This window comes from Peromyscus californicus, unplaced genomic scaffold (assembly GCF_007827085.1).
Source record: "Peromyscus californicus insignis strain IS unplaced genomic scaffold, ASM782708v3 Scaffold_15__1_contigs__length_86483966, whole genome shotgun sequence".
Taxonomy (NCBI): Eukaryota; Metazoa; Chordata; class Mammalia; order Rodentia; family Cricetidae; genus Peromyscus; species Peromyscus californicus.
Genome location: NW_026294447.1, coordinates 63,548,846 through 63,557,602, shown reverse-complemented (window position 1 = coordinate 63,557,602; position 8,757 = coordinate 63,548,846). Strand labels below are relative to the sequence as shown.

The window sequence follows — 8,757 nt, the reverse complement described above, 5'->3', positions numbered from 1 at the left end:
CCATCAGGATTCCTTTCTCTCAGTGAACCACATTTAACCCAGTTAATCAAATGAAACCCTAAGGGAAACCATACCCTAATGAGTTGTAATGTTTTCCCTGGAGGACCCAAAGCAAAAGTAATTATGGATCACTTTACATATTTTCTGAAACGTAAGTCCCTCTCTTGAGAATTCCACAGAAACAGAAATGCCACGGGCTACAGGACTATTTAGTTCACCACAAAGACTTTTCCTCTCATAGTATAATAAATTCCTCAATTGAAAAATTAAGAAACAGGGTATTCACCAGTCTGATCTCTGGCTTTTGCTAGTAGTCCAGGCTGGGGTCAACCTTGGGGATTCCTGGCAGCTTCCCTAGTACTGGGTTTCTCTCTACCACCATGATCTCTCTCTCTATCATGGTATCTCTTTCATTGCTTTCACCGTCCCTCCCTGTTCCAGCTCAACCATCCCATTCCCTTATGTTCTCATCCCCTATCCCCTACCCTCCATTGCCCACCCCTCCTCATCACAGAACTTTTCTCCAATGACTGATGGAAGCAGATGCAGAGATCCACAGCCCATCACCAGACAGAGCTCAAGGAGTCCAGTCAAAGAGAAAGAAGAGGGATTTTATGAGCAAGTGCATCAGGATCATGATGGGGAAACTGCAGAGACGACCAAACCAGACTAGAAGGAACTCATGAAAGTTGGATCAATGGCTGTGGAGCCTGCATGGGACTGGACTAGGCCCTTTGCATGGCGAGACAATTGTGTAGCTTGATCTGCTTGGGGGGCCCCCTGGTGGTAGGATCAAAATTCATCCCTGGTTCATGAGCAGACTTTTGGAGTTCACTACCTATGATGGAACCTCATGCAGCCTTGAGGCAGGAGGAAGGGCTTAGATGTACCTCTACTGAATGTGTCTCCCCATTGGAGGCCTTGCCTTCTTGTGGGTGGGAGTGGGCTTGGGTTGGGAGGGGGAGGCTGGGCAAGGCAGGAGGAGGGAAGAAGGGGATCTTTGATTGGTATGCAAAATAAATGAAAAAATTTTCTTAGTAAAAAAAATAAATTAAAAAAAAAGAAAAATCAAGAAACAATCTTTACTTAAGGAAGGGTCCAAAGATATGTCAACTCTTTTTATAGTGAACTCAACCCACAACACTGAGGAAGTCTCAAATCCCCAGAGAGACTAGATAATGGTGAGATATGACCACCTGCTGTGATGGAAAACACAGTGAGGAGACTTCAGTGTGAGTCCAAAACAAACCTTCCTGATGTATGCCCAAGATCTACAGGGAGATATCAACACTCACAGAGGACAAGGTTTGCCAAAAGATGGTACAGTCATCCTCAATTTCCTCTCTGTTGTAAGGGCAGAATTTCCAATTTGAGGTTCCCCAGAGATCCACTTCAGAATTTTCAGTCTGTAAGATCTGTGTTGTCACTGAACATGAAGTGTACTGGTTTGATTGTGATTCTTGTTTTAATTTGAATGTTTACCACAAGATAAAAGAGCATAAAATAACTTACTCATACATATTAGGAAAGAAATGTGTCTTTCATGGTCACTGGGGTAAGATGTGAAGAAACACAAGTATCATGGGCAGACTAATCATTCAAGTGACTAAGGGAAGAGCCTCATAGGAATTTTGTGATTAGTACAGTGTTTGTTATTATTACAGTATAGGGTGGAAGAGAGAGGACAAGAAGAAGAGTAGTAGGTATAGATAATGCTTACATGGTCTAAAAGTACATATCAAAATGTGTAACTGTAATACTGTCCTTCAGAGATCCACTTTTTAAAATGTAGATTCCCCAATTGAAACACTATTGGAGAACTGCTAAGATTTTATTGTACTTTATAGTATATAATTTTCATCATGCATATTGCTCCAATTCTCTTTCACTATCCATCAGTTGACTGACAGCATGCCAGGCTTTATAACTGATACATAATTAACAGCACTGTGATGAACAAGTGCATATGGGATTTCTATTATGAGCCACTTGTAATTTATTTAAATTATAATAATAATTTATTTATTTGTAATTATAATTATAAATAAATTATAGGTGGTAATTATAAGTTCTCCTCCATGATCTATGACTGAACTAACACTGGGTAGTTGGCCAGGAATGATGTCCTTCTCATTGTGAGGTCTTTAAGCCCAAAGGGTCACTTTATAACATCTAACAATATAAGTATTTCAAATTTGGATTTCACTAACTTTTCCAGATCTTTATTTCACATTATCATATGCTTTTATTGTTGTTCAAGATTAGTTTTGAATAATTTCATGTGTGCAGACATGGAAGAGAAACATCTTTTCACATGAAATCCCAAAGTTTCCCTTTATGTTTCCATCTCAATAAGTGCACATAGAGCATATTACCTATATTTTGGTCAGTATCTCTGTCTTTATTGTACTCCATCTTTTACTGAGAGTTACCAGGTCCGTGTCATATTCTGCCTCCTAGCCAAGACCATCCATACCTCTCTGTATAGACAGCAGGCTTGCTGACCCATTGTTCTACTGCATTAGTTGAGAGTCGTGCATATAGGATGTCACCAAGGTTTATGGGAATATACTTATTGATGATCTCCTGAGAGATCTCTGTCTCACAGTATGTTACCTATACACACTGCAAAGCAGATTCCTCCAGCTCTGACAGTTTCCCATCTGACATGGCTCCTCTCACATACAAGAGCACCCTCAGGTTGAGAGCTGATTGGGATGTTTATTTTCCTGTCAGTACATTTATTTTCCTCCTGGGATTTATTGTCACTGTTCATCATTATCCTTACTTATCCCTGAGCCTTTCCAAAAGATCACAAGGGAAGCAGGAAATATCTCCTGCACCAGGTAAGGGGGGACAGAAATTTCTTGTGCTCCAAGGCCTAGTGTCCTCCCACCGTCCTCTGTAAAACATAAAGCGTCAACATCATCATGAACTCTCTTGTTCAAATATAAACCAGAGTCAGAATAGAAAGGGAAGAGTTGTTCTGTTATTTGCGAATTCAGAAGAACAATCAACAGAAAGACTAAGAATGATATGAAAGTTGGGTTGTTGTTAGATTTGAACTGACTGGACCCATGCAAGGTTCATAGTCCTGACTTCATTTGGGGCAGGCTGCATTTTGCAAGGAGAGTCAAAGCTCCCATCCTCCACAGAATTCCATTTTATGCCTGCCCTAATGCATCACAGGAACACAAGATACCTAGGACAACCTTCCTGACCTGTACAGAATTGCTGAGAGAGTATAAAACTGTCTACAGACATTTCAGAGCAATCCCTACATGGGAGTTAGATTATTCAATTGGATACCACATTCTGTCAAAGTAAACACAGAGGGTCAGAATATGATACTGTTTCCAAATGATGCCATGTTCATATGATGAATAATATTGCTAAATATTTTTGCCATTAGACAACAAAAGTAAAACCAAAATAAATTAGTTATGCAGAGCCTGAGGAACAGGTGCACAGAGGCCAGCAAGGGTGTTTCCTGACTTTATTTAGAGATTTTTCCTCTCATTTAACCACATACAAGGCTCAGGAGACAATTTCCTATGACAGTTAGAAGCCTACCCTAAAAGGATACATGATCTGACATGGAGAAGTTCTGTTAGTTCCTAGAATCTATGTCACTCTCCTAGGGATGCTGTAGTCACAGAAATGACCCAGTTCAAAGGCCCTCCCAATCACCCTGAAGACAGTTTATCTCATAATAGAATGAATTCCTCTACTGGAAAACTAGGACCCAACTCACCCCCATCAATATAGTGTCATGTCCTGGCAGGGGCAGGACTGGAGAGATGGAGGGATATCAGAGCAGGGCCCTGGAGTGGAGGCTCTGGATTTCTCTCCACCTTTTGCTGTTCACAGACTTGGTTCCTTTATTACTTTCAAAATGTATAAAACTAGTGACTTGCTGTATAGAAATGCTACATGAAACACAGTCCTCACCAGACTAATAATTAATACAAACATAAAGGTTCAAATTTTTAGAAGATATTTACAGAAAAATAATAGTGAATAGAACTTACATATTGTTGTTTTCAATTCTGGGTATCACACACCAGTCACTTTGCATGAATCAACACTAAGCTACAAACTTGAAATCAATTTTTTCAACTTAATATCTATATTCAACATTTATAAAACTTTGCTAATTCTTCTAAAATTACCAAAATTGTATTATACTGGCATCTGTGGCAAAAAAACAAGAAAATAATACTTGAATTATTTCAGAAATACATAATAAAAAATAAAAAATAGCCGGGCGGTGGTGGCGCACGCCTTTAATCCCAGCACTCGGGAGGCAGAGCCAGGCGGATCTCTGTGAGTTCGAGGCCAGCCTGGGCTACCAAGTAAGTCCCAGGAAAGGCGCAAAGCTACACAGAGAAACCCTGTCTCGAAAAACAATTAATTAATTAATTAATTAATTAAAAATAAATAAAAAAAAGAAATACGTAATAATGGGTAGTTTTTCAATTCTTTCCTCATTATTCAGTTTTGTCTCTTTCATTTGTTCTAGACACTCATATGTCTAATACTTACACCAGAAAACTCATTATACAACAGCAGGAAATGCATGCAAGGCCTCCCTTTGCTCATGAAAACCATTCCATCTCTAACCCTGCAGCTCTTGCTGAGGAGCCCAGCTATAGATTCCAAGGTTTTCTCATTCAGTGATAGCACTGGATGAGAACCACTCACCAAGAAGTTGCATGTGAGAGGAGATTTCTTTGTTGTTTTAAATTTTTTTTTATTTTTTTGAGAATTTCTTAACCAGAGTACTGTACCCATCAATATCTCCACTCAAATTCTTTCCATATCCATTCTCACTCACTTTTCAAATTCTTGACTTCTTCCACTTTGATTAATACTTTTCCAGTCATTTTCTCTCTCTATTTTTTCTCTCTTTCCCCCCTCTCTTTGTGTCTCTGTAGTGTGTGTCTGTGTGTAATGTTGAGCTCGGTTGGTAGTGAGTCAAAGGCAAGTCCTTGAGGATCCAGAGAGCAGAACGATATGTCATGGGAGGAAACAGGCTCACTGGGAGTTTTAGGGAGGTCACAGAAGAGCTAGAGGTACTTTGTGATGAGGAAGAGCGGGTCTATATGGTAGGTGGGCTAGATCAGCCCTTGAGGAGCTAAATGGTAAATACAGGTCTTCAGAATGTGTTTTTATCATTGTTCAAAGAATAATCTCAGATAGTATAGTAGTTCTTTTATCTGGGAGGGATCAATCAAAGAACTTTATGTCTGATATACACTACTACTGAGCTATGGTCTTGGCCACATTTTGCTAATTCAATTTAAGGTATAGAGTCATTATTCACTGAGCCTTGTACAACATTTCTTAAACGATTATATTTTAGTTTTCCTTATCTGAATTTCCTATGAAATTATTTAATAATTTAAGCAAAGACAGGAGAAGAGTTTACAAATACAGAGCATAATACAGTAAGGCTGAAAACTTACATTCTATGTTAAAACATAAATCTGTACTAAGTAAATTTTATTCTCTTTTTCCATTCCTTCTTTCATCTCTATTCTCTTTACAAACAGTTACATATAGACCAAGCATGACTCAAATCATTGATTCTCCTTGCATATTATTCAATGTTGGGAATGAACACAGAGCTTCAGGAATGCAAAACAATACTCTATCAACTAAGCTGTGCCCCAGGACAACAAGTGATACTTTGATGCTATACATGCCATTTTGGTCTTTATTTCATCTCAGACATCTGCATCATGATTTGTCTTCACTAAGGCTCCTGACCCTGAGCTCATGATATATCAGGAACACATGCAAATTATGTTTCCCTCTGCTCATGAAAAGCAGCCCAGGACCCTACAGCTTCGACAGAGGCACCCAGCTCTGTACTCACAGGTCCTCCAATTCAGTGATGATTACTGAACACAGAACATCCAACATGGAGTTGGGACTGATCTGGGTTTTACTTATTGCCCTTTTAAATGGTAATTTATAGATAAGGAGAAACACTGTGTGTGTGTGAGAGAGTGGACTTGAGTGAGAGGGACAGTGGACATTTGTGAGTGTTTACTGACAGGATTCTCTGTCTTTTCAGGTGTCCAGTGTGAGGTGCAGCTGGTGGAGTCTGGGGGAGGCTTGGTGCAGCCTGGAAAGTCCCTGAAACTCTCCTGTGCAGCTTCTGGATTCACTTTTAGTAACTACTGGATGCACTGGGTCCGTCAGGCTCCAGGGAAGGGCTTGGAGTGGGTTGGTGTAATTAAACTCAAATCAAATAATTATGCAACATCCTATGCGGAGTCTGTGAAAGGCAGATTCACCATCTCAAGAGACGATTCCAAAAGCAGCCTCTACCTGCAAATGGACAGCTTAAAAGCCGAAGACACTGCCATTTATTACTGTGCTACAGACACAGTGAGGGACCTTCAGTGTGAACCCTGACACAAACCTCCCTGCAGCAGTGCTCAGAACCAGCAGGGGGCGCAGAGAGCACATGAAGAAAAGGGACCTTGCAGGAACAAACAGGTTCAGACATAAGTGAATTCTGGTTTTTGTGGTCACAGCTGTCACCCCATATACTGACTTCTTAGAATGCTCTCCATTTATATGAAATGTGAATTCTATGATAACAGATTCCTGTTTTACCTCAATATAAAATATATGCACTACACAGTCTAACATGTATTATGATGTAAAAAAAAAAAATCAACTCTGATAGCAGAAATTACTCTGGTGAGATCAAAGGACCAAATACTAAGGAAGAGCTGCAGTGTTTTTGATGATTTTTCCCTCAAGAGATTCAGGGCAAAGCCTCACTGGTATTCCGATTATGTTTGGAATTAGTGGTATCATGAGGGAGGTGAGGCCGCACTCAGTGACCCACATCCCTAACAGGTCTCAAGTCTTTCTGCTTTCCCCGAGAACTATGCACAGATATGACCCGATTGTATTTCTAGCTGATTCAGTTACTTATAACTTTCGTCATCACACCTCCCATTCCACTTCGTTCATCTTACTTCCAGACTTTGTTCTGAACAGATGTGAGCCACTTACTTTAACTCAGCTGAGGCCTAGGCTCTAACTCTGTGGGAACTTGGGGAAGGTTGTTAGTGAATGAAAAAAAGAAGAAACAAAAATTAAAGGGACATGACTGACCCCAGTTAAGGTGGAGGAGAAAGTTTATTATAAATAAGTGGGAGAGCATAGCCAGAGTCAGGAGCTTCTGGGAGAGTCCAAAAGGGACTCACTTGAGGATTAGGGGGAGGGAGAAGGAGAGAGGAGAGGGTGGAAAAAGATGAAGCAGCCAAGAGGCCCAAAAGAGAGATGAAAAGGACCAGGTAACTAAAATAGTTGGATTAATGTGGTACATTTACAAAGTGGAGAATCACTCAACTGTAAAATATAATGACATCATGAAATTTGCAGGCAAATGGATGGAACCAGAAAAAAAAATTCCTGAGTTGAGCTAACCCAGATCCAGAAAGACAAATATAGTAGGTACTCATTCATAAAAGGATATTAAACATAAAGCAAAAGATAACCAGGCTACAGTCCACAAACACAGAGAAGCTAGGTTGCAAGGAGGGTCCTAAGAAAGACATGCATGGGACCCCCGACAAAGGGGAAATGGATAAGTTCTCCTGAGTTAATCGGGAGTGTGTGGGTTAGGAAGAGGTGGTAAGAGGAGGTGGCAAGGGAACATGAGGGAACAGGATGGTCGAGTTGGGGGAGGGACAGAGAGGGAGAGAAAGGAAAGAGGTATCTGTTTAGAGGGGGCCATTATGTGGTTAAGGAGAAACCTGGTGCTAGGGAAATCCTCAGAAATCCACAAGGATGACCCCAGCTAAGACTCCAACCAATAGTGAAGAGGGTCCCTGAACTGGCCTTCCCCTGCAATCAGATCAATGGCTACCCTAATTGTCATCATAGAACCTTCATCCAGTAACTGATAGAAGCAGATGCAGAGATCTACAGCCAAGCACTGAGTGGAGTTCCTAGAGTCCAGTCAAAGAGAGGGAAGAGGAATTATATGAGCAAAGGGGTCAAGATCATGAGGGGAAAGCCTACAGACAGCTGACACAAGGACTGACAGCTGGGGAACCTGCATGGGACTGAACTAGGCCCTCTGAATGTGGATGACAGCTGTGTGGCTTGGGCAGTTGGTGGGGCCCCTGGCAGTGGGACCACAACTTATCCCTAGAGCACCCCTATGGAGGGATAACTTGCTCAGGCTAGATATATGGGAGAGGGGCTTGGTCCTGTCTGGACTTGATATGCCAGACTTTGTTGACTCCCCATGGGAGGCCTTACCCTCTCTGAGGAGTGGATGGGGGATGGGGGAAGGTGGGGTAAACAAGAAGAGGGGAGGTAGGGGGAACTGTTGTTGGTATGTAAAATGAAAAAAAAACATTTAAATAAACAAAATAAAGTATGATAAAATAATAAAACAGTTGGATTATATACAGAAGAGCAGCTGGGGGAGAGAAGCCCAGGCTTTGGGTGCCAGCCAGGAGAGCCCTGTAACAGGTGTGGACTGAGGGATGTAGGGAGAATCTGGTGGCCAGTTTCTGCTTTAATATTTTAAATAGGCATGTCAGCCATTTGTCACAGGTTTGAAACTTAACATCCCAGCCTTTTTGTTGATAATAAATAAATGATAAGGAGCAATGTGTAATCTTCTCTATGACTACTTCCTGTTGACATTGAGGCATTATTGTTGGGTAGGGCCAAAAGAGGCTGGAATGATGGCCCAGTCCAGAAAAAGCAGGCTTT

General features: G+C 41.0%; 1 pseudogene; it reads left to right on the top strand.

The window, feature by feature from the left end:
- Nucleotides 1-5,896: 5,896 nt before the first annotated feature.
- Nucleotides 5,897-6,522, top strand: LOC128110390 (immunoglobulin heavy variable 3-73-like; annotated as a pseudogene).
- Nucleotides 6,523-8,757: the final 2,235 nt, after the last annotated feature.